Here is a 25657-nt window from a genome sequence, read left to right as displayed (position 1 = left end):
TATGAAATATGTGCCTTAGGTGTCGAGGGAAGAATTACTGGCTTGTCACAGCTGCAGCCTGGTGGGGAGTACTTTGTGTGGTCTTTGAGGCCACCTTTTTTGCCTTCCTTCCCAGCTGTGCACCTCTGAGTGGGAGAAGGTGTACCCAGGCTCATCACTCCTCTTTGGGCTCTCACTAAACAGGAAGGGTTAGGGAGTGCATAGAAAAGAGACCAAACAATTGTTCCTTTTAGGTTGCCTAGAAAGAAGTCAGAGGCCACTAATAAATGAATCATTCTTTGGGAGTTGTTGTACCTGGCTGATAACTATATTTGAGTTAAAACTAAATAATTTTAGGGGAAAAGAATCTGAAAACTGTTAGGTAGACAATGGCATGGGAAAGAAACAAAATAGCAGTTCATTTTTATTCACTGTTGATTGAATTGGAATATAGTCATTTGATGACCTCCAGGCCTGTTTAAATGGTGAAAAGACATTTTTCCAATATTTTCAAACCAACAAAAGATAAATTTTTGAATTTCTGCACCAGATTGTGGATTAATTTAAATAAACTTAAAAAAATCCTATTTTTTATTAAAGTCCATTGCTGTCAGAATCAATCAGAAGTAATAATAGGATAGGTATAAAGTAAGGAATGAGAATTTTCATTTCGATTAAAAATAAAAGAATAGGCTGAATTCTTATTGCAGGAACCACTACTAACATGTTCTGTGCCATCTGAAGCCAGGAGTTACACTTCCACTTATCCTAACTCAGACCTAGTTCATCTTAGAGATCATCATGAAAAAACCCCCGAGTCTCCTATTTCTAGTTACTTTGAGGAAATGGCCATTATTCATTTTGCTCATTAAAGAGTCTAAAATATAGTTTCTGCAAAATCAGAAAAGGTTAAAATGCCTTCCAGCTTTTCTTAAGTCTTTGCAATAGTTTACATTTGGATACCATTTCAAAAGATTGTACAAACCAATATACCCAGTACTAGTACAGAGGAATCAAATATATAACACAGATTACTATAATGATAATAAAAGTGTCCTTAGACTTAAGCAGCAATCTTTGAAGAAAAATTGTTCTAACTCAATTAGTTGATTAAGTTTGCCCTGGTAGCTGAAATTTTATTTTATTTTTGTTAGAATACACATAACTTTTAGAAATAGAAAATTTCATTTGCTTTGACTGTTAGATGAAATAATATACTTTAGGTTCAAGCTGTTCATTCAAAGACCACTTTTGTCATCCTTTCAAAGGAGAATTTTTTCCAGATACCCTGCACCTGTTTTCACAACCATGATATAGTGAAAAATTTCTTCTGCTTAGCATAAGGTGCTAAGCAGAAATATTACAGTATGCCAGCTATAAAATTGTCAGTCAAGCAAACATTGCAAATGTTTGGTAATATGATAACACTTAAAATTACCAGTCATTTTCTCATATCTAGCAATCAATGCTAAGACATTTAATTTAAGCAGAGTCATGCTTTTTATTGTGTGAAATCAGAGATGTGATGAAAAAGGTCTGAAATCTCAACATTTCCCACTGTTTCATTGGGGTGGGTTCTTGTTTGACTCCCTTAATCTCTTTATTGGAAGCACTCTGTCGTGACTGGCCATGTTCACAAAGGTGGAAAAAGTTTTATCAACAGCATCAAAGGACTCCTCTTAAGTGCCAATATAGAAATTATTTTGTAAAAAATGCATTTTCACTTCTTTTTACGTAAAAAAGTGTGATATCTTACCCAAGACTTAAAATTGTCTTGTGATTTGGTCCTTAAATGGCTGATTTAATTTATTTATTCTTGCCAAATATAAAAAGGCAACATACAAAGGATGTACACCATTTGTAAACTCTGTTTTTAAAAGCTGCTTGGTAAGGTGTGGGGGGTAGAGATTTGGCAGAGTTATTCATCCTCATGGCCTGGATGGGAGTACATGGAGAGCATGTGTGTGTGTGTGTGTGTGTTCCTTTGAATACTCATTTTGAATCTGTCTTAAGCAGTCCCTCAGCAATAAAACAGAAAGTGGACTGTAGAAAGCAGTTCCCCTTACCTTGAATCTAAAGAGGTACCAATATCAGGATTATACACTGAAGCAATACTTATAATGGAGTTCGGTGCTGTGTTTGTTATTATCTGTACATGTTCCAATAGATTTCATGTGACCATGATAAAGAAACAGTCTAAGATAGCTAAACAAAGGAGTAGTCATTTCAGTTTATGTTTGAACTTCCACTCTTCTGTACACATCAAACAAAGTGGTATCCAACTGCTTATTTACTCCAGCTATAAAAGTTTTATCATATACTTCTCTGCATATCTATAGATATATTATATAAACCATTGTAATATGAGAAAATTGAGGATTCAGTTGCATCAGAATCAGGAAATACAGGGTGAGGATTGCCAAAGCGATTTAAACTTGGACTCCCTTCCTCATTATCAGCAGTGCCTTTCATTTCATGAACTCATAGCTACCATTTATGTTATAGTATGAGCATCTGGTTATGGGTGACAAACAAGAGGTAAATCTGGGGGGGAAAGTTCTTCCTTAGGATTGTAATATATTCTAATTCATCATTTTTCACTTACAATCCTCAAAGAGTCCAAGTCTGAGACAGCTGTGTGGCTCTTTCCATGGAATGTACCAGTCCTAGTACCTACAGTGTATTGCATGGAGCACAATCACTGAGTTGAATCAGATCACTGGAATCGGAGAAACCTCTTAAATATTAATAAGATTTTTTGGGAAATATATGGAATTACATCTAATCAGAAAAGAAAGCACTTAAAGAAACGTTAAAAAATATAAAAAAACAAGAAAAGAAAAATAACATTTTACATTTTGCTTTACATCCTTCCTACCCTTACAGATGATTCTACATTCCTATTTTACAAAATAGACACACTATTCAAACAGTTTGTAGGCCACCTCTTTCAGTTGTTAACATTTTTGACCATTTTTCCACCACAATAAATATTTTTTACAGCATGGTTGTTTAAGGCTACATATTTCATTGTATGGGTGTAAAATCACTTGCTTAACTACCCTCCTATTTTCAGGCTTTATAAAATGTACCATTTTTATGTAAGGCTACATTATACCAACTTTTTCTTAGAATTTTTTTTAGAATGAGGCTTTTTAGTCTGGGAAAACCAAAATTTTAAGGTTTTTGATAGCTATTGTTATATTGCCTTTCAGAAAGTCTATCCTACACTGATTTTTATTCCCAGCACAATATTCTTTTAAGTGGAACTGTTTATGGAAACTTGTAAGCTTTTATTTTGCTAAGAAACATTTTTTAAATAAATTGAACAGTTATGTCTTGCCCTATGTTATAAATATAAACAAAAGCAATGAAAATAACATCTAGGCTTAACCTTTTATTCTTATACTAAATGGGGGACAAATTTGAAGTTACAACTTAAGAATGTACTTTTTTCTTCCATGTTGATATGATTTTATTCTCTGCCTTAATAACCTGACCATTAAGCACTCACAAAAATTCCCTTCAGATTTGTGAAGATTTCATTGTGGCTGTGTCATTTCTCATTTTCTACACTGAAGGTCGCATAAGGAGACTCACTTTCTTCTTCAAGTTACCTAAGCCAGTAGAACTAAGCCAAAAGTGTGTAGTTTGGCAAAACTATCCAATATCCTGTTGGCATGTGTTTGTACATAAACAGAAGTGAAGCAGGCAAGGAGTTTGGGCTTTGGTAGTGGAGAATGCCTTGCCACCCCATTTGTCTACTAGTCCCTAAGTGATGCGAAGTGGCTCTGTCTTAACGGAGGCCCCCTGTTCTCTCTCTCTCTCTCACTTCCTTTCTTCTGTCCATCTCTTTTATGAGGAAAGACTCAAAAGAAGGAATGCAATCAATGAGAAAGCACTCCAGTAAGGTGGATGACAAGCAGCTGCTGCCTGGTGCCCAAAAATGCACAGATCAGGCCCAGCCTTGTTTTGCATGTGAGCTCAGATGGATCACAGCCTTTGGCATAATCACTTAGGGATAATGTTTCTTTTTTTGTTAACTTTGAATCTCTCAATAAAAGAACAGATAGGGAGGGAAACTTGGCCATACAGTGGTTCAGGGAGGGTGAATGTTTGCATTTGCCAACACATGCATCCCTCCACCCACATTTGCGGAGTTATCTGAAACTGATCAAATATGAAATAAAGTGACAGGTAACTAAATGGTCAAGGATATAGAGCATAGAAAATATAGTGCAGTATTTGAGATATTTTTATGGCCATGATCTTATTATCCCATTGGTGATAAATACTATCCTTACTCCATTTCTTTGGTAGAGAGTAGCTGAGACACACAGATTTATAAAACCTAAATCTGATTTTTAAGCTGATGATCCATATTTCTGGTTAAGTGCCTACATTGGTATTCCTATACTTTTTTTTGAAAAATAATATTTTATTTCCCTTTTTCTTACATTTCAGACAAGTTCCCACATTTTCTTTTTTATTAAGTGTGGATGGATTCCAGCCTTCTCACCCTGGTAAAGAAGGCAGATTTTTCAATCTTATAGCAACTGTTTCTCTAATTACATTTTAATGGGGTGCACATTGTTGGTTGGTTTTTTGCTTCAGCAGCATTTTAACCCTTACAATCAGTTGGTCTTGAATTGGTATATTGTTATTTGTAGACTCCAAAGGTCTGTGTGCGCACACACACATGCACATACGTGCCCACCCTCCACACGTAAAGCCATAGGAGAGCTAAGGAGAAAGGAAAGGCTATGTTTGGGCAGTGAGTGTCCTGACTCAAGAAAGCCAAATCATTCAAAAGCCAGCAGTTTCCTCAGGCTCCAGTCCTCTTCCTGGAAATTCAGGCTCAGAAAAGCACGTGTGTGCACGCATACACACACACTCACACACAGACTCACACTCACACCTGCACCTGGGAATCCTAGACACTCAGTAGCCTACAGCAACATTCCCCAATATATGAATTCAAAAGACTCCTTAAGAACACCACACACACTCACACTGCGCGTTTTAGTTTCATTGTTTTGGTGGTGGTAGTGGTGGGGGTTGATTTCTGTTGGACCCCAGGTGCAGACGCGCAAATTAATCACGTTCAGTTCTTTGCTCTCAGTCACCAGTAATACTGATAAGGCCCCTTGAATTTATGTATTTATTCCTTTTTGGCTCCATTTTTTTCACCCCACATAGATAGCCACACTACTGGGTGTAATATATGTCTTTCATTTCCAAAGGTGCTTTAATAGGACCTTTGATAAGTTTGCGCTATCATTTTGTTAACTTGTAAGTGAACCAATACATCTACTTCTTTCAGCTTTTAAGTGTTTCAAAGTGCAATTTGTGTTCCCACCTGTATTAAAAAGTCTCTTCCTCCAATATTATCACTGTTCAAAATGAGTTAATCCTGCTGGGCGATTTCTCCAGCCATTCATGCTCTACCTACTACTCTCCCAGAATGAGTCCTGCAGTTCTTTGCTTCTTTGCTCTTGCTTCTCTGTCAGCTGTCATCTTCCAGGACTTAACCAAAATACACAGAAAATTACACAAATTATTTGCATAAATACTGATGCATGGGTGGAGCCAGGAAATTTCAGAGAGACTTTTGTTAACAAACCGTATTTGTTCTTCCATATCCATTCCCTGCATAGTGTGGTTTGTAGAAAGCATACAGACAAGGCTTATGTGTAACCTTGCTACGTGCTTGGGAAAACAGAAAAATGCACATTCTTGAATTCATTCTAGTAATCATATTAAGACAGGAATAAACCTATTAGAAAAAAATCAAAGCAGTATTTAACTAAAGGCCAAATTTCCTAGAACTTAATTTTTTTCAATTTTACCAAAATCATGAGGGTCAATGTGGTCAAACAAGTCTCCACTGTAGACCTCTCCCCTCTTCTTCGCTAAGCCTTCATTAACCCTAATTTACAGATGAGACTTACAAGTCGAGACTTACAGGGGTACTCACCCATGGCCACACAGGAGTCAGGACTGGAATCTAGATTTTTGTAATTCCAAATTTCATGCACTAAAATGGATTCCTCAATAATTTACTACTATGGTTAAAACTTTGTTTGACATGATAAGCGTGCTTACATTACTCTGCTGTTCTCATTTATGTAATACTCTTGGCTCATCCTGTGTGCCAGGTCCTGTACTAAACATTGGGGATGGAGGGACTGGAGAGCATAGTCTTCTCTAGCAGGTGCAGGGTCTGAGCAAAGCAAGCAGGGTGCCTACCTGTCCAAGTTGACATTCTTATTCAGGTGGTTTGGTAAAGTGCACATAAAAGGTGTCCCTAATGGGGAAAAAAAGAATAAGGAAGCCTAAAGAACAATGAATACAAAATGGAACCCCCATTTGGTTTATTGCAGCTCAAACTGCCTTTTGTCCAGAATGAGTTCCCATTACTAGCTGAAAACTCACCCCTGATTGATATCTCATATGTTAGACTTAATCTCATACTTTGGATCGATCATGATATACTAGCATGCATTTATTATCATGATTACCTGAAGTGATTATTTGGATTTTAGCACCCAGTTATTAATTGTATAGATATAAAAATATGATACTAGAATCTTTTTCTGACTTAAAGAGGAAGACTTCCTAAGATCCAGGTAATAATCTATTTGTTCCACACTTAGAAAAGCTATTCTTTGATAAAGCAAAAATGGATTAAAATCAGGAAAGTGCCATTTTGAAAGTTATATCCCAGAATTCGGTGTAGGCACTCTAGAACTTATTGTTAGTGAAGCCATAGTTTGTATTCATAGCCTTGTCTGATGCCACCAATCAGATCAGCCTATGTTATAAGCAGCATCCTAACAAAATAGACATAATATGGAAACTAATACTGGTCAAGAGGCTTCCATGGGTCACCTGCAGGTCACTCAACCACATGAGCAGCATTTTATGATTTGGTTCAGTGCTGCCCTGAGGTACACATTAACTTTAACTGAAGCGAATTGCTGAAGATTTCCTCAGAAATGAGTCCAGGCAATTTCCTTCTTTCTTCATTTGTAATGTGTTGACATTAATTAGTACCTAATTCCGGAGTGTGTTCAGGCTTCAGTGACAGACAGAAAGGAATGATTTCTGAGCAGATTATGCAGACAGCCTCCTGGCGTGGTTCCAGAGGATGGAGGTACAGCATGCAAGTCACATTCCTCATTAGGGCCCAAAGATCTTAAAAAGAGAACAGGAAATGCTTCTACTTAATAGTAATAATCACATTTTCCTAAGAAACTCAAAATACTCTGGGTTATTGTGTAAGATCCATGAAGAGAAAAAAGGTAGAGTCATTTAATGACCATGTGTGATGTCTGAGCAAGCTCTTGTCAAAAGCAGGTCTGATTCCAAAATGCTCTTACTTTATGTTATTTTTAATTCATATATTTCTTCACATATCCCTATGCCACATCTGCACAAGCAACTTCTATATTTCAATGTAAATGAGAATTCTGATGGGTAGCTTCATAACATCAGATAGGCGGTATTTTGGTAAAGCCTCGGGGAGACTGAAGGAGTAGGATGGGGTATTTCATGTAGATTGTATCTTCATCTGATAAAAGAAATCTTCTCCTTGGTCAGAGAGCTGTGATAGTCCTATGTCATTACAGAACTCTACTGGGAAATGTTATTAAAGGTTGCTCTCCTTATCGGATAGGTTAGGATCTTTATTTATAAAATATATTTTATTATTAGGAAGATGGAGATAGAGAATGAACAAATAACTAGCCAACATCAGGGAAAACAACCAAACTGTGCTTTTAAAAAGTGAGTGTGAATACGACACAGATCCTGCATAATAATACAACAGTGAGCCACTTGGAGTAGTAGAAATACACACAGCAGCACAGATAGAACCTGAGAGAAACAAGGGAAAACCAACGGAGATTTATAATTGAGCCCCATTATGACAATTAAAAATGCATGTACAAAGGCAATACATATTTCAAAAAGCATGTACAAAGATACATAATAAAGACATTCAGTTATTTTTCAGAGGAAAGAAGGAAATAGTGATGGAAAATGAGGATGAAATAGAATAAAATAGAGGACTTTCCCAGGACTGTTAATTATAATGAGCTAGGGGATATGTTCAGCTCAACTCTGCACCAAATTAAAAAAAAAAAATTCTGTGCCACACTAATGTCCAAAGCAGGATAAAACAGCTTAGAACTTTTGGCTCCCAATTTTAATCTCATTCTGGACTTTATGATGATATTGTGAGGTCTGTTAACTAGGACATCACAAAAAATCTCCTTGCTATGTATGCGTATGATTATTATTGTTCATGATATAATCTAAATAGACAAAGCCGTTTTATTACAAAAATGCTATGAAGAAATATATAGGTCAAGAGGCCATCACTGCACTGCGCATGTTGCCTTCTTAGATGTGATCTGAGCACACTTCCAAGTAGTAACAGAAGTAAGCAAGTCTTTCAGTAATGCGATTTTCTTGCATTTCTTTCAGCCCTTCTTTCAGCCCCTTTAGTACACCATTTCTTAGAGAACTATCAGCTAAACTTGATCCACATTTAGGCAATGCAAAAGTACTTATTACAGCCTTTCATATCCCAGCCAAGATACTTAAATTCACTGATCAGAATATAGGCATTAAAGAAATGCACTGATATTTCAGTAACACAGTAACTGAGCAAATAGTCTCTTGTTATCTTCCCTTTAGCCCACACTCCAAGGTGTAAGTGCCCATATTCACACATACTCTATTAGAATAATCTAACATTATGAATAATTTGCCCAGAGGAAGAGGAAATAGTGATACTATTAAAGCAAGTCTTCACAACAATTATGAAAACAGAATGTCCTACAAATTAATTTTAAAACAACTAATGGATATTTTAAGTACCAATTTTCATTTTGTGGGTTGGCTTTTTTTTACATATTTTGCATGTAAGTTTTCATATTTAAAAGACTTCAGAGTTTATGGATCAAAACATAATACTTGTGAATACGTAATGATGAAGACCTCCAGCGTGGAGCACCCTTTCAGAGAAATCCTGAATATTGAAAATTTAGCAGATATGGTTTTTAAATAGTTGAGCTTTTGAAGGGGATGGGTAATCTATCATAATGGAATACTAACTTCACTTTAAAAGCATACATGTATGCTTGTGTTTTTGTGGCACCATTATGACTTTTACTCCTATATTGTTTTTTTGTGATCAAAGTGTGAAAATACCACAGAGATAAGTAACAAAAACTTTTGTTCCCTGTTAGTTTGAATTGTAAAACTATTTTCCACTAGATTTTTAATACAACATAAGAAGAAGGCTATTACCTGTCATTGTCAAAGAAATGTAGGCTGTAGTGCGCACAATTTTTAAAATAACTTATAATTACATGAGACTGGATTTGCTTTCTCCACAGTCCACTTCAAATGGAATGAATCAAAGAATTCATGCACTTCTTGTTTGAAATGTCCTTAAACTTGTGGCTTATTCCTGAACAAGATTGATGGCATGACTGGGATGATGTGTGGATCCACCTAGTGACCTGCACAAAGTGAAAGATAGTCCCAGCATTACCTCCTCCCAGAAGTTCCAAGTTATTTTAAAGTGAGTGGATAAAACTCTGGGCCTTTCTCTTCCTTCTAATGTGATTTAGTGTATACAAATTCTTTCATTTAAATTACTGACTCATCCCTTTAAACCCTTATTCATAAGAAAACCCTGATTGTGCAATCAATCAAAAAATATTTATTAAGCACCTGCACTAAACCAATCATTGTTCCAGTCTCTAAAGGTGTGTTTCTTAAAGTGTGGTCCCCAGATCACCTGCAAGTAGATGTAATACAGATAAACTGATAACCACTCCTCATCCCAGGAAAAAATAAATCAGAATCTTATAGGATGAGACCCAGGAATTTGAATTGTTAAAAGTACTTCAAATTAATTTGAAAACCCCAATCAAAAAATTTAGTCTCTGCCATCAAGGCCTAATATTAGAAAGGTGCAAATGCAGATAGGAAATAGCAGATCCAGACTTAGAGTCAATAAAATCTGAACAATGGTTTCTGTCACTTTTGGGAAAAATCATTTGATCAATGATGCTCTATTCTTATCTTCTCCTGACATGGCAAACACTGAAACCTCATGTGTTGCTATAAAAATGTTATCATCTCCACAGTAAGTAGAATTTTCTTGCCAATCCACACTGGACATGTAGCATGAGCACAAAATGCATCTTTGTTGTTTGAAGCTGCTGAGATTTTGGGACTGATTGTTACCACAGCATAACTAGTTTATCCTGACTGATGAAGACACAACTTTACCCTATAAAGAGGATTGCTATCACATATCCTTTATTTCAAAAACAGACAAAAGTAAAAGAGAAGATCCAGAACAATTGGTCATTCTAAGGAGAAGAGAACTTTTAAAGAACAATATTGTAAATAATGACACTTAACTGACTCTTTCCATGTTAGACTCTGTGTTAAGAGTTTCCCATGTGGAGATCTTGCCAAACAGAGACCACAGCAAAAGCCAAGACTCTGAGACCACAAGGAGCTTGGTATGTTTGTGGAACAGAAAAAAAGGCTGATGTAGCAAATGAATGTTGGAGGATAGCGGACAGTGGTAAGGATGACAGGTAAGAGCCAGATCAGAGAATTTGTCAGGATCAGATTTCTTAAGCCTTGTGGGCCATAAGAAACACTTTAGATTTATTCCAGAAGCCATTGGTAAGTTTTAAGCATGAAAACTATATATGATACACATTTCCAGAAGATCACCCTGACTACCTAGGGGACAATGGAAAGGAGCACAAATTATCAAATAGAGACAAAAAAATGAATCCCCATTGAATATCCTGTGCTCAACTTTCATCTTTATCCATTTTACCTGTGAGCCCTACATAATTACTTAATTTAGATTTTATGAAAATATTATTTCTCCAAAATTGATATAATAAAAAAAATGTCTGCCTTTGTTGTGAAATCCCAACAATAGTTTTTGCTTTATTTTACAAACCTTTGTAAAGTCTTGTTATGTGACAGACAGTGTGGTGCAAATATAATCAGGACAACATATCAAGACCCTGCGAGGAACCTCCCCAGGTTCTCCAACCCCCTGCTTCCAAAAACCATTTCACTGTCATTCCAGTGAACCCTTACTCGGTCATCAGCCCCATTAATCCTTTTTATTTACAGACTCGTCTCTAAATTCCTCAGCTTTCTTGGTTTCTTGTTCCTGCATTCCCATTCTGTTTAATACAGTTGATCAGAACTTGACTTCAAAGATTTATCCTCTGGAACTGTCAGAGATTTGACCCTGTAGGACTTGAGTCTCTTTTTATCACTGTCCATGAGGTATGTGTGTGGATGGGGGATTATAGTGGGAGCTGTGAGAATTGGGGGGAAACAATCATTTCCCCAAGTTAGACTGAAATTCTCAATGAGCTCAGCTGGGTTGTAGCATCAGAGGAGCAGGAAGAAATACGGTTTCTAGATTCCATCCCATTGCAGGGAGTCACCTGGCCAACATGCTTCTCCTTTCATGGGAAATGCAATAGTTAGAGACAAGATGCAACATAGCCTCCAGATTCCAGGAAACCAAAGTTGCCCCCCAACATAGTTTGAGATAGGTTGAGGCATTGCTATTAACAGCCTATCGAAACCAACTTGGGAAGTTATCCCCTTCACTTATCATATATAAATATATGCAGGCAGTCCTTGCTTTGCACTGTTCCAATATGCGTATTTCAGTAACCATGATTTATTTAAATAACCATATGTTAGACACTGTCCCTTGAAACCTACTTAACATTTCCATTACCACAGTATACTAACTGTGAATAACACATAAAGTATGAACTTCACTGCTAGCTTTTTCAATCCACCAATCACTGCTTAAATAACAGATCATATCCTGATCGAAGACTAATCATATCAAAGGTTATCAGTGATCAGTCACAGCATATGTCACTCATTCACACACAGTTGACAGCAAAGCATGTAGTTGTGTTGCCTCCCTGTCTCCCAATGATAAATCCACATGAAATTTTACAAACATAGGTAATCGAAAGAAGGAATTGACAAACATGAAAGTATAGCAAAGAAGTGAAAAGTAGTAACACTGGAAATGAAATTTGACTCAAACATTCAAGAAGTTATAGAAACAATAGTTGATAGTGGAAATCTTGACACTGATGCTGTTAGAGGGACTTAGGTGTACAGTCAGAGTTACTTAGAGGAGACAAACATAGAGCCATAAATGCGGACTGTGGCTGTGACAAAGAGGATGAAGGAGTCACAGAGGAAGTGCCTGATGCTGGCAAAACACTTCACATTAAAGATGCTCTCAAAAATATTTCATAACACTGAAAGAGCCCAGGATAAAATGTCTAGAGCTGACCAAAATTTGTCAAGGCATAGAAAAGATGTCTTGCAAACATGATAAGTCAAGCACAAGAAAAATAAGATGAGCACTCTGAAAATTACTTACAATAAATTTTTTTACAAAGAAATAAAATGTTGAACTCTCAATGTCTGTAATATTTTAATTACAATATACTCAATAAACATTAACTTTGCAATTCTTTTTCCTTTCTCTCTACAGTACAGTCAGGACCAACAGTTAAAGAGTGTTTAATGTTTGATAGAAATTTTTAAAGGTCATAAAATAATTTTAAATTTTCCATTCATTATGAGTATTATTTTGCACGGTTTCAGTCTGTATGGTTGTTTTCACAGTCCTGAACTACTGTGCAAGGTGAGAATCGCCTATACTGAGAAATCAGCACACATCAGCTCTGTTCACTGGACATGATAGCTCTTCTGGGTTTTATGTATTTTGTCTTAGAAACTGGTTTTATTCCTTTCTGCTGTTCTGTAATGCTGTTAAGTCATTTCGAATGCAATCATTTCGTGGAGATAACCTTGCTAGAATGGAGAGCCTGGATATAATGCTCATTCAGTTCTTCCCAAAATTTTCCCTTTTTAGCTGAAAACTGTTTAACAGTCATTTCTTAATAATAGTAAGATTGGAAACTAACTCTCAAAAATGAGGAGATTAAGAAAATAACATTTCTGCAGTGTATTGCTTATATCTGTTTAGAAGGATCATGTAGAAGAACGTTAAAATAAAGTAAAAGGTTTTTAGGAATATCTTACTATGGGAAAAGGGGACAAAACACTGTGCAATGTGATTCCATTTTTGTAAAATACACATGTGTGTGTGTGTACATACACACACATATATGTATGAATACATGCATAGAAATAATCATAATGAGGGTTATAATAAAAATATCAAGGATGGCTATCGGGTGGAAGGAAGATAAGAAATTTTTCTGCTGCTGTGTTTTCTGATTTGTCTACAGTGGGCATGTAATACTTGTGTAGAAAGTCTATTGCAAAAAATTTTTATTCTTTTTACCTTTATTTTTATTTAATATTCTAATATTAAAAATGAGCAGTGAAGTAGACATCAGGTTGTGTTTTTTAACTTTTTCAACCTTTCCCACTTCCTTTCCTTCCTGTCGTAGGCTCAAAATATTTCCTAATGAGTCAAGCAGTCTTGGTTCTGACGCTCTAAAAAATATATATTCAAAAAGACCACCTTTTTTAGGATCAGAGCTAAGGCACATAGGAGTTTAGAGGCACTGCAGGAGTCATTGAACTCAAAAGCTCAGATTTCTTTGCCTGTAACTTGTGTTCCTGGTTCCTGGCAATGCTGGATACAGGCTCTGTTGATGGACCGACGAAACCATCTGTGCTGCGTACATGGCCATGGCCTGCATCTGATTAGTTGAAAATAGTTGACAAAATCCACGTGCATAAATAAATCAGGAAAATGGTAACAAAGCTACAGATGTTTACTATCTTCCTAGACAGTCATGTAAACATAATCTATAAGGAAAACAATGCCTGCTGGACTGTCTGTTGCATTCACACACTTAAATGATTTTTTTAGAAAACTACTTACTAAACATTAATTACATGCCAAGTCTTATGCTTAGTGCTTAATTTCATTTTCTTATTTAATCCTCACAAAATCCTTGTAAACAGAGTACTACTATTTTCACTTTACAGACTTCATAGGAAACTGCAGCTCAACGATATTAAGTAATTCATCCAGAGTCAAATGCCAAAACCATTATAATAACCCATTATAATAAATAAAAAGCATTTAGTATTCTGTAATAAACAAGAACACATGGCTATATTTCAGGTTTATATGTCTACTTATTTAGAACTGTACTTGGCTAAAAAAAAAACCTTTCATCTGCAAACAACCAACAAAACATGACATGATAACTAGTTGTAGAGCAATGACTATGTGTTAAAATGTTTTCTAGAAAACCTCTTATAAATGTATTTATTTCATTAACTTCTTACATAATTGCCAATTGTGTACAAGGAAGAAACATTTTGTTTAAAGCATGACAATTTTCACACTGCTTTTAAAAGCAGCTTTGGATAAAATTTGGCAAAAATAATAAGAAACAATAAGGGGAAATTAAAGTAACATTTTGTTTTAGTAAGGAAGAAAAAAATCATTTTGATCAGCCAAAAATAAATTTTAACTAGAAATCGTAAGAGAATAACAAAACTAACAGCATTCATTTTAGACAATTCACTGTATCTCCCACCTCCTCATATAGACAAAATTCTATCAAGGTTAATGATTCTTACTAAAGACATTACTCCTAAATTTCTATAACTGTCACTTCTGCTCTGATATTTGTTTCTTGCTGCAGAAGCTCAAAACCCTTTTTTTCCACCTTGGCCTTCCATCTCTGACCTTTCGAGTCTTCCTGAAATCAAATTGCCAAATCCTGTATTCTCCTTGCAGAGCTTCTCCTAATTCTCCTAATGTAATTTAGACTGACAGGGCTGAGCTACAATTTTCAATAAATATCTGCAGATGAAAAGGGCGGCCCGAGGCACTCCACACTAGTTCCTAAGTGGACAGAGCCAGACTAGTGAGAGTCTGTCCCCATCCCTGGTGTTGGCACCCCAGTTGTTACCCATTTGCAACTTTAACTGTTGCTAGTGTCCAGTGCTGGGTGCTCAAGCTTCTTGACTATATGGAGGCAGATTGTTTTTATTATTAACAACAGCTAGGATTTATTTATAGAGTGCTTACTGTGTGCCAGGCACTTTGCAAGGGACTTTATTGGACTTAACTAATTAAATGATATATCTATGTACTTTCTGCATTTGGGGCAATTCAGTGTCTAAATAGTGACTAAGAACAAAAGCAGTACTTTGTTCTCATCTCATCCTCATTCTTTAACCAATAAACTTTTATTGAACACCTACTATGCATTAGGAATTAGTCTAGATCTCACCTTTGTGGCATAACAATTCTTGGGAGCAGACACATACAAAGAAATACTGTAGTGTAATATATATTAAGAAATATGTATGATTCAAATGCTATAAAATTCACTTTTTAAGATGTACAGCTCAGTAATTTTTAAGTGTATTCACAATGTGCAACCATCTAATTCTAGAACATTTTCATCACCCCCAAAAGAAACCCTATACCCATTAGCAGTCATTCCCCATTCCCATTCCCTCCCCCTACCAAGCCCCTAGAAACCACTAATGTAGTTTGTGTTCCTATGGATTTACTTGTTCTGGATATTTCAAATAAATGGAATCATCATGAACATAACAGTAGAAAGAAATATGGACAAAGTAATTACATTTAAGAAATGGGGGCTATTTCAATCTGCCTAAGTAAATTTGTTAAAAGAATCTTCTACCTTCTCTAGCCCACTTCGTTATTAGAGTTCTATAAGAAGGTGGTGTGGAGGACAATTTCTATAATCTTGAGTTTCATTGGAAAAGAGCCATCCAGAAAGAGTGGAATCACATATAGACATTAATTACTCTCACATTCAGTTCAGTATTTAACACCCTGCCAGGCAAGGCTTAAGTATGTCTGCTTATGTCAGTTTTTCAACAAGTAAATCAAGAACACATCAATAATATTGTATGATAATTAGCTCTAGTCATTTTAGATTTATTAATAAATCTTGTATTTATTGATAAATGAAATAAAGGAATGAAAACTGTTTCTGAACTATTGTTATTCCACACAACTCAAAATAAAAAATTTCAATCCCTTTCAAACTTCCAGTTTATTAAAAGTATATTGAGATTTAACAGTAAACCGCTATCTTTTACAATTAGTTATCTAAATCAGTATTTTTTCTTACTGAATAATCAAAAAATATTCAACTATAAGTTACATGTTGAGATTGATATGATTGCAAATATTATCTAGAGACCCCAATATCAAGAAACTATGTTCATTAAAACACTCATGTAACTCACAAATTAAATTAATAATGAGCAAATACTATAAATTTGAAACTATAAAATAAATTTATATTTATAAAATTGTCCCCTTTATCTGATCAACCTATGTAATTTTTGCAGAGTCAGTGCCTGGTGAGAAATGGATATAATGTGATTCTGGAGAAATGTTAAAGCTAGACAGGTAAGGGAATATATTTTCTTCTTCTAAGTCTTCATTTATTCAACCTCACATGTTAGTAGGAGAATGAGTTTTTCATTTTAATATATTTGTATCTCCATCCTCATCATGATTTGAGTATCCATTCTTGATGAAGCCATTGATGCTAAAATCAATGAGTGAAAGTTATTGGGAAACAGGATATTCACATTATTTACATGATAACAAAGAATCACCTCATAGGTTACTTACTAATTTACAAAGGAGAAACAATGCCTTTATTAAAGAGACATCTTTCATAAACAACCTTCACCAAGTGATTAAGTTCAGTTTAATATGCCTCCAAAGGTGATAAAGTGGAAGTATAGAACACCACCTACGTAGTATTCTTTACAAAGAAATTTCAAGAATCTAATCATAAGGAAGCGGTCAGTAAAATCCAATCTGTAAGACATTCAAAGACAACTGAAGACTCTTCAAAATGTTCCTGTCATGAAAGACAAAACAGAGGTTCAAGATTAAGGAAAATATATCACAACTAAACGTAAAAAATGAACTTTGATTGTATTTTAAAAGAAAAGGCTCTGAAAGACATTTGAAAGGAATTGAAAAATTTTAATATACACTCTATATTAGATATTATTAGATAGGTGCAGATCACACCACTTTTTAAATTCTTGCGAGTAAAAATGGCATTGTAGTAATAAGGAAAATGTCCTTATTCTTAGGTGATAAATGCTAATGCACTATATAGAGGGGGAGTGACATGATGTTACAGCTTACTTTCAAATGCCTCAAGGCAAAAAAGGGAACTGGAGAGGATATGTATGTTCACGTAGCTAGACAGATAATCCATAAGAGCACACAAATGTTACAAAATATTAATAACTTGTGAATTTAGGTGAAGAGCACGTGGATGTTCATTATGGTATTCTTTCAACATTTCCAAAGGCTTAGAATTTTTCAGAACAAAAGGGAAAACAAAAGACAGAGACTGGTGTCACTGAACAAAATAGTCTGAATATTCTGACCTCAGCATCACTTACCACATCAAGGGGATGTTTGCCCACACTGTTCACCAAATCAGGCTGATTAACGAATTAATAGTGTTAGCGAGTCAAGAAAGCCCAGGTTAGACTACAGAATGGCTGCACACTACCTAGTTAGCCTCATCAAACTTCAGTTGAGAATTTCATTGCCTTACCTCACTAAAAAAGAAAATGCCTGAACAACAATGTTAACCTCTCCCTCCAAACACAAGAAAGAGCTTTACAGTACATGGTATTTAGCACCAAAGGAATTATGAACTACTTGCTAAGATTAGTTACATTTACTTACTCACTGTAAGGAAAAATATTTGCCTTTTTAACAAGATTCTTTGAATTCACAGGACAGCATAACTGATCCAGCAAATTTCGTTGTGGGAAGTAGAGCAGGAAAGGAAATAGACATTTTGGAATCCTAAATCATGGCCTTCAGGAAGTGTAGACCCTTTGGCTTTCTATCCTCAAAGTTCTACCTTCAAGGCTGACAAAAAGGTTTTGAATATTGAACAAGTTTTAACTGCCCAGAGTTCAGTGTAAAGTAAGCATTCATGTTTATAGCAGGGCTTTGCTTTTCAATTCTAACCTCCTGTGGTAGTGCCAGCTCTATCTAATCCTAAGTGTCCCTGGCTCATGGGCAACATTTTAGCTGCCTGTCGATATTCAAAGGGTCGTGAACTGGAGTCACAGCGGAAACCCAGTGGGATAGACATTCACCTCAATTGTCATTTGTAAGGCTGAGATAAACAGGGCAGCCACTGAACAACATAAGTGGACCTTTCTTCCTCTCACAAGAGAAACAAATTTTAAATATGAAAGATCGAGGACTGCTGGAGATCAGACACCAAAGAACTGAATTCTTAACAGCAGGTGGTGTCAGTGGGGCTTGTCTTCTGAAAAACATCAGATCCTTTCAGGACCATGTAAAACACTTCTGGTTCCTATGGTGATGCAGATAATACTTTGTCAATCACTGTGCTATCTAGATCTACATTAAGTAGTTTAAAAAGTACCTTGAAATCCTTGAAGGTTAAATTAGCTTTTCCTCTAAATTTCTTGGTGTCAAAAGTAGCTGTGATAATTGGAGTAGGTATACTTCAGTTTCTGAGAAATACTGACCAGAATTTCTTGCCTCTAGGAAGGCTAGAGAAAGAGAAGCCATTAACTGTGAGTCCCTTCCCAACAGCCCCAGGCACTAATCAAAGCACATGTCTCCAGAGTGGAAGAGACTAAGTAATTCATTATTAGTCTTCAGGCTGTGCCCAGGCCCTCACGTAACGAGGCCATTCACTGCAGTATTTCCTGATCTCAAGGATAGCAACTGATTTATCTGGTCCTTTCTTAATTAATTTGTTTCTTAGGAAAAGGAATTTTCTAATAAAATTTTGTAGAAATGTTTCCACGAGTCCACGGCACACATAAATTGTGCCACTGACCGATAACAAAGGCTCTTTTTTGCGGTGTTAGAGTAACCATTAACCACACATTTTGTGATTGGGAGAATGGAAAAGATGGACATTCTGTTCTTTTTCTTTCACTGGTGTTTGCACTTCTTAATTCTAACAGTAAATAGAGTTTTGACAAGTTGTGAAATTTAAAAAATTGAATTTTCAGGTAGATAGAATTTCAGTTTCGTCAAATGCCTAAACTGGTCACACTACAGTCTTAATGTGTATCACACCTGGTACCCATGCTGGCTTGTGGGTTGCATTGAGATTGATACCCATCATCCTCACAAAGAACCCTTCCTCCTTGGTCTCATCCCATTGCTCTTCAATGTGGTACCACTGCTCCAAAGGCTTTGATTGGAGCACAGGTGTTCTCCACATGCTTCAACTTTTACAAACTTATTGTGTGGCTTCTGTGCTACTGTCCAGGAGTTATTTTCAATGAGTTTGTGAATACCCTGTTATTAGGACGTGTAATTATTCATCAGAGTAAGGAACATATTATTATTAAGCATTTCATACACTATATGACCTACACTGAAAGAATCATTTCAGTACACTATAGTGTATATGTATATAAAATATGTAAAAGTTGTCAGAAATATGAAGTATTTCTGCCACTGATAAAATTACAAAAGAAAAAGAGAAACCAGTTTTTGTTTGAATAACATCGTTTATTTAGCATATATAGCATTTGTGGTTTTACTGTATAAAAGATCATAAACACATTTGTTCATTTACATTACATGAAGTTGACACTATGTTTTGCCTATTTTAAGACTATAATTATAGTAATAATAGCTAATATAACCTGAGCACCTAAGGCCTGCCATACCTTTATTAACTCGTATTGTATCAATCTCATCAAGTAGAATCTATTCCTGTTCAATTTTGCAAATGAAGGAATTAAAATCTGGTGAGGTAACAAATCAAGGATAACAGGAAGGCTATTCTGACTTACTGTAATTCCTGGGACCTTGATTGATCATATGCCACAGACACCCTTGTCCCTAAATTTCATATTATTTTCTCACATTTCATGCAAGTTTGCAAGTATATTATAAGTCTTCTTGGGGAACCGTAACAAAATAGCATAGACTGAGTAGTTTAAACAACAGAAAGTCCAAGATCAAAGTTTCATTCTGAGGCCTCTTCTCCTCACCTGCCGGCGGCTGCCATCTTGCTGTCCGCTCATGTAACCTCTTTTCTGTGCACCTGCAAAGAGGGAACTCTCTGCTGTCTCTTCTTATAAAGATGCTAATTTTATTGAGTCCTATCCTATCTGGTCAGGACCCCACCTTTATGATCTCATGTTACTTTATTTCCTTAGAGACCCCATCTCCCAATATAGTGACACTGGAAGTTAGGGCTCTAACATATGAATTGGGTAATCATGGAGCAGTCATGGATGGGGAGATACAGTCAGTCCTTAACAACAGGTGATAGTGTATTTCCAAAAGAAAATTACTCCAAGTTCATTAAAATGTTTACATATAGATAATGTCTCTCAACTACAAAAATTTCTCCTTAAAAAAACCTACAATATTACAAGTACTGCAGACTTCATATGGACAAAAGGATTTAAGAACTGAGATTCTTCATAGAAAAAAATGCATTAATCAAATCATGTTATAATCTAGGCACATGTATACTTATGCATTTAGAGATTAGCAAATTCCAAATGATGGAGATAAGAAATTATCAGTTGTAGCATTTTCCAGAAATGTAGTTTGTACTTCTTTTTTAAGAAAGCCTAATCATTGAATGATTTATATGGAAAAAACAAGGGGCTAGCAGTAAGCATGTGTAGTATATACAGTTCTTGATTCAACAGACAGGAAGATAGATATCTAGAAACAAAGCTCTGAGGCCTCCATAAAAATATGTGCTATTAGAATTTCGATTGTCTGACATGGTTCAGATCCTGCTCAACTCATTAGGATGTTCACCGTTGATATTTTTCACCAGCACAATGAAGCACACCACAGTATTTGAAATCACAGCCTGTGACATTGCTGTTACAAAGCCTTCGGCTCCCGCAGTGGTGAATCAAGATAAATGCTATGGATTTTCTCAGATTTGTTCTTTCACCAGGTTGGTCAGGCAGAGACACCTCTATGCATCTATGCAACTACTTTAGGACCTCTTAGGCATCTGTAATATCTATTAGCAAGTGCCAAATTAGAGTATTTCAAGAGAAACATTTTGTCTGGATGAACTAGTAGCAGCTTCCTGCTCTCATAGAATATCAGTGTGAGGGATGACAAGTTGCCTGACGGTACAAGTCATTTATCAAGTACATAATTAAATAGATAGTGAAATACAGATGATAGATCGATAGACCTTTCTACTAGTCTACCAAACTTCCAATTTAATGAAAATTACAAAAGATAACAATTTATTTTGTGCCAAAGGGAAAATGGGCTTAGCTCTGAATTTATTTCTTTTGAGTTCACTTTTTCTTTTTTCCTTTCTCCCTACTTCTTATCTGACTATGGTCCCTGGGAACCAGAGCAGAGTTAAGGAATATCAGGTTGGGGGCAGGGGCCAGTCATTCACATGCCTCTAGACTGCTAATCCTTTCCAAGTCAGACTGACAAACCATTTTTCCCTTTGAGATTAATATATTGGAATCAAATGAATTGCAAGAAAAGGTTTTTGTGCTTTATTCTGATTTAATTCAAAGCTATTTGGCTTGACCTTTATTTGTCTTGCCAACTTTCTATGCTTACCTTGGCATCTCTCCTGATCGGCAACAGGACTGCATAAGTTTGTCAGCCTGCAAGTCAGTTAAGGTAGACCAGGCCACCTGCCTCCCTGTTAGGACTTCCTCCCTGACCATGAGCTCACATCATCCAGCGCCAACCAGAAAAATTCCAAATTTGCCATTCTTTTGGGAAGATCAGGGCCCTTCTTCCCACTCCCTTCTGCTGACTCCTTGGGATCAGGTAGCTGGCTTCCTCAGCTTTGTACCCAGAGCATCTTTTTTCCTTTGGACATGAATGTTATTTCTCACTAAACCATTGACATTGAATGAGACACTATGAATTATATTACTTTTATTTTCTTAAAAAAAAACATTTCCCATAAAAATGATATTCCTAAATTCCATAGATACTTACTATGCAGTATATTAATGGATATAAGACTTAGTAGTCCCTGCCTTAGAGAAAACTGTGCATAAGCATATTACTATAACACACAGCAAGTAGTATATGAAAGGTATAAAAGTTCCTGCTATAATGGAGCCCAGAACAAAAGGAGAAATGAATTATGAGTGAGAGAGTTACCATTAGGGTGAGAAAGACAGTATGTGAGCCAGTTCTCTGTAAGGAAAGGAAGGGGAAGGAATGGGAAGTAAGCAAGAAGCTTCCAATGCAGACAATAGAGAATTGACAAGTGGAAGATGGATTTTTCAAAAAGCATTAATGAAAAAAAGATGGTGGCATGAGAAGAGAGACAGAGACTTCCTCCTAAAACTGGATACAATTAGAAAATTTAATTGGTGCAACTAATCCTGAGAGAGCAACAGGAAAGAAGATGGAATCAGATTGCATACACCTGGAGAAAAGAGCAGACCTCAGAGAATGGGGTAACGTACCAGATCGGTGACTCCATGGGACCCAAGCCCCTCCCCCACCCCAGCTCACTGGTGGGAGGAAGACAAATGGAGCAGGGAGGGAGTGGAAGGCTTGGGACTGCTGAATACCTAGCTCTGGAGATCTGCGCTGGGAGCACAAACCTACATTTCATGGTGCTTTCATGAGACTCGCATGACTACTGGGTTGGAAAGTTAATACAGGCAGAGTTCCTGGGAACACTGGGATTCTGGCTGCTTGTGGAAAGCAGGGATCCATATCCGGCTGCTCTGGGACAAAAACTTATACCTGTGTGACCGGCCCACTGGTGCAGACAGTGGAGACAGACACAGAAGCCAGGAGGTGGGGAAGAGCCCTTTCCTACCCCCAGGCACCAGTACCGCACCCCTGCAACCTCCGACATTGCTTCAGGGACTCAGCAGCTCCACATTAGAGCTTCCGGACACTAGAGGGCACCATATACAAACATGAAATGCCAAAGGAACCCTGTCCAGAGTAAAATTGTTAATACAACTCCCAAGAAAGATTTAAATGATATGGACCTCATGACTCTTCCTGAAAGGGAGTTTAAAATAAAAATCATCAACATCCTAATGGAGGTACGGAAAGACATCCAAGAACTCAGGAATGAATTCAGGTCAGAGATCCAATCATTAAAGAACACAATGGAGGGTATTAAAGGCAGGTTGAATACGGTGGAGGACACAGTAAATGAAATAGAAACTAGAGAACAGGAATACAAAGAAGCTGAGGCACAGAGAAAAAAGGATCTCTAAAAATGAAAAAATATTGAGAGAACTGTGTGACCAATCCAAGCGGAACAATATTTGCATTATAGGGATACTAGAAGAAGAGAGAGAGAGAAAGGGACAGAAAGTGTCTTTGAGGAGGTAGTTGCTGAAAACTTCTCCAGTCTGGGGAAGGACATAGTCTGTCAGGCCATGGAGATCCACAGATCCCCCAACACATGAGACCCAAGGAAGACAACAGCAAGACACATAGTAATTAAAATGAGAAAGATCAAGGATAAGGACAGACTATTAAAAGCAGCCAGAGGCAGAAATAAGATCACATACAAAGGAAAGCCCATCAGACTAACATCAGACTTCTTAGCAGAAACCTTACAGGACAGAAGGGAGTGGCATGATGTATTAAATGCCATGAAGTAGAAGGACCTGGAACCAAGATTACTTTATCTGGCAAGATTATCATTTAAATTTGAAGGAGGGATTAAACAATTTCCAGATAAGCAAAACCTGAGAGTTTACCTCCCACAAACCATCTCTGCAGTCTATTTTGGAGGGACTGCTATAGATGGAAGTGTTCCTAGGGTTGGATAGCTGTCACCAGAGGTAGTAAAATCAAGGTAGAGAGGGTGGAGCAGTTGATTGCAAGACAAGTGCAAAATTAAATTGACTATCACCAAAGTCAATCAAGGGATAGACAAAAAGTACAGAATTTGATAACTAATAAATAAAGAATAAAGGAAGAAGAAAAAGGAGGAGAAATAGAAAAGAACCTTTAGATTGTGTTTGTAACAGCATACTAAGTGAGTTGTTAGACTCTTAGATAGTAAGGAAAGTAACCTTGAACCTTTAGTAACCACGAATCTAAAGCCTGAAATGGCAATAAGTACATACCTATCGATAATCACCCTAAATGTAAATGGACTGAATGCACCAGTCAAAAGACATAGAGTCACTGAATGGATAAAAAAACAAGACCCATCTATATGCTGCTTACAAGAGAGTCACCTCAAACCTAAAGACATGCACAGACTAAAAGTCAAGGGATGGAAAAAGATATTTCATGCAAACAATAGGGAAAACAAAGCAGGTGTTGCAGTACTAGTATCAGACAAAATACACTTCAAAACAAAGAAAGTAAGAAGAGATAAAGAAGGACATTACATAATGATAAAGGGCTCAGTCCAACAAGAGGATATAACCATTATAAACATATATGTACCCAACACAGAAGCACCAGCATATGTGAAACAAATACTAACAGAACTAAAGGAGGAAATAGACTGCAATGCATTCATTTTCGGAGACTTCAACACACCATTCACTCCAAAGGACAGATCCACCAGACAGAAAATAAGTAAGGACACAGAGGCACTGAACAACACACTAGAACAGATGGACCTAATAGACATCTATAGAACTCTACACCCAAAAGCAACAGGATACACATTATTCTCAAGTGCACATGGAACATTCTCCAGAATAGACTGCATACTAGGCCACAAAAAGAGCCTCAGTAAATTCAAAAAGATTGAAATCCTACCAACCAACTTTTCAGACCACAAAGGTATAAAACTAGAAATAAATTGTACCAAGAAAGCAAAAAGGCTCACAAACACATGGAGGCTTAACAATACATTTCTAAATAGTCAATGGATCAACAACCAAATTAAAATGGAGATCCAGCAATATATGGAAATAAATGACAACAACAACACAAAGTCCCAACTTCTGTGGGACGCAGCAAAAGCAGTCTTAAGAAGAAAGTATATAGCAATCCAAACATATTTAAAGAAGGAAGAACAAACCCAAAAGAATAGTCTAATGTCACAATTACCAAAATTGGAAAAAGAAGAACAAATGAGGCCTAAAGTCAGCAGAAGGAAGGACATAATAAGGATCAGAGAAGAAATAAACAAAATTGAGAAGAATAAAACAATAGAAAAAATCAATGAAACCAAGAGCTGGTTCTTTGAGAAAATAAACAAAATAGATAAGCCTCTAGCCAGACTTATTAAGAGAAAAAGAGAATCAACAAACATCAACAGAATCAGAAATGAGAAACAAAACATCATGATGGACCCCACATAAATACAAATAATTATTAGAGACTACTATGAAAACCTATATGTAAGAAGCTGGAAAACCTAGAAGAAATGGACAACTTCCTAGAAAAATACAACCTTCCAAAACTGACCAAAGAAGAAACACAAAATCTAAACAAACCAATTACCAGCAAAGAAATTGAAGCAGTAATCAAAAAACTACCCAAGAGAAAAACCCCTGGGCCAGATGGATTTACCTCAGAACTTTATCAGACATACAGAGAAGATATAATACCCATACTCCTTAAAGTTTTCCAAAAAATAGAAGA

General features: G+C 36.3%; 1 long non-coding RNA gene across 1 annotated transcript in view; it reads left to right on the top strand.

Annotated features, from left to right (window-relative positions):
* The window catches only part of LOC108400265 (uncharacterized), a 1191208-nt gene that overhangs the window by 1082333 nt on the left and 83218 nt on the right, over nucleotides 1-25657 (top strand). The window contains exon 13 of the long non-coding RNA XR_012130102.1: nucleotides 16411-16471. This is a non-coding gene — a long non-coding RNA (uncharacterized lncRNA). The remainder of the gene's footprint in view (nucleotides 1-16410; nucleotides 16472-25657) is intronic.

Source organism: Manis javanica, chromosome 1, assembly GCF_040802235.1.
Source record: "Manis javanica isolate MJ-LG chromosome 1, MJ_LKY, whole genome shotgun sequence".
Taxonomy (NCBI): domain Eukaryota; kingdom Metazoa; phylum Chordata; class Mammalia; order Pholidota; family Manidae; genus Manis; species Manis javanica.
Note: the sequence above shows the minus strand (reverse complement) of the source record. Positions and strands in the feature narration are given on the sequence as shown.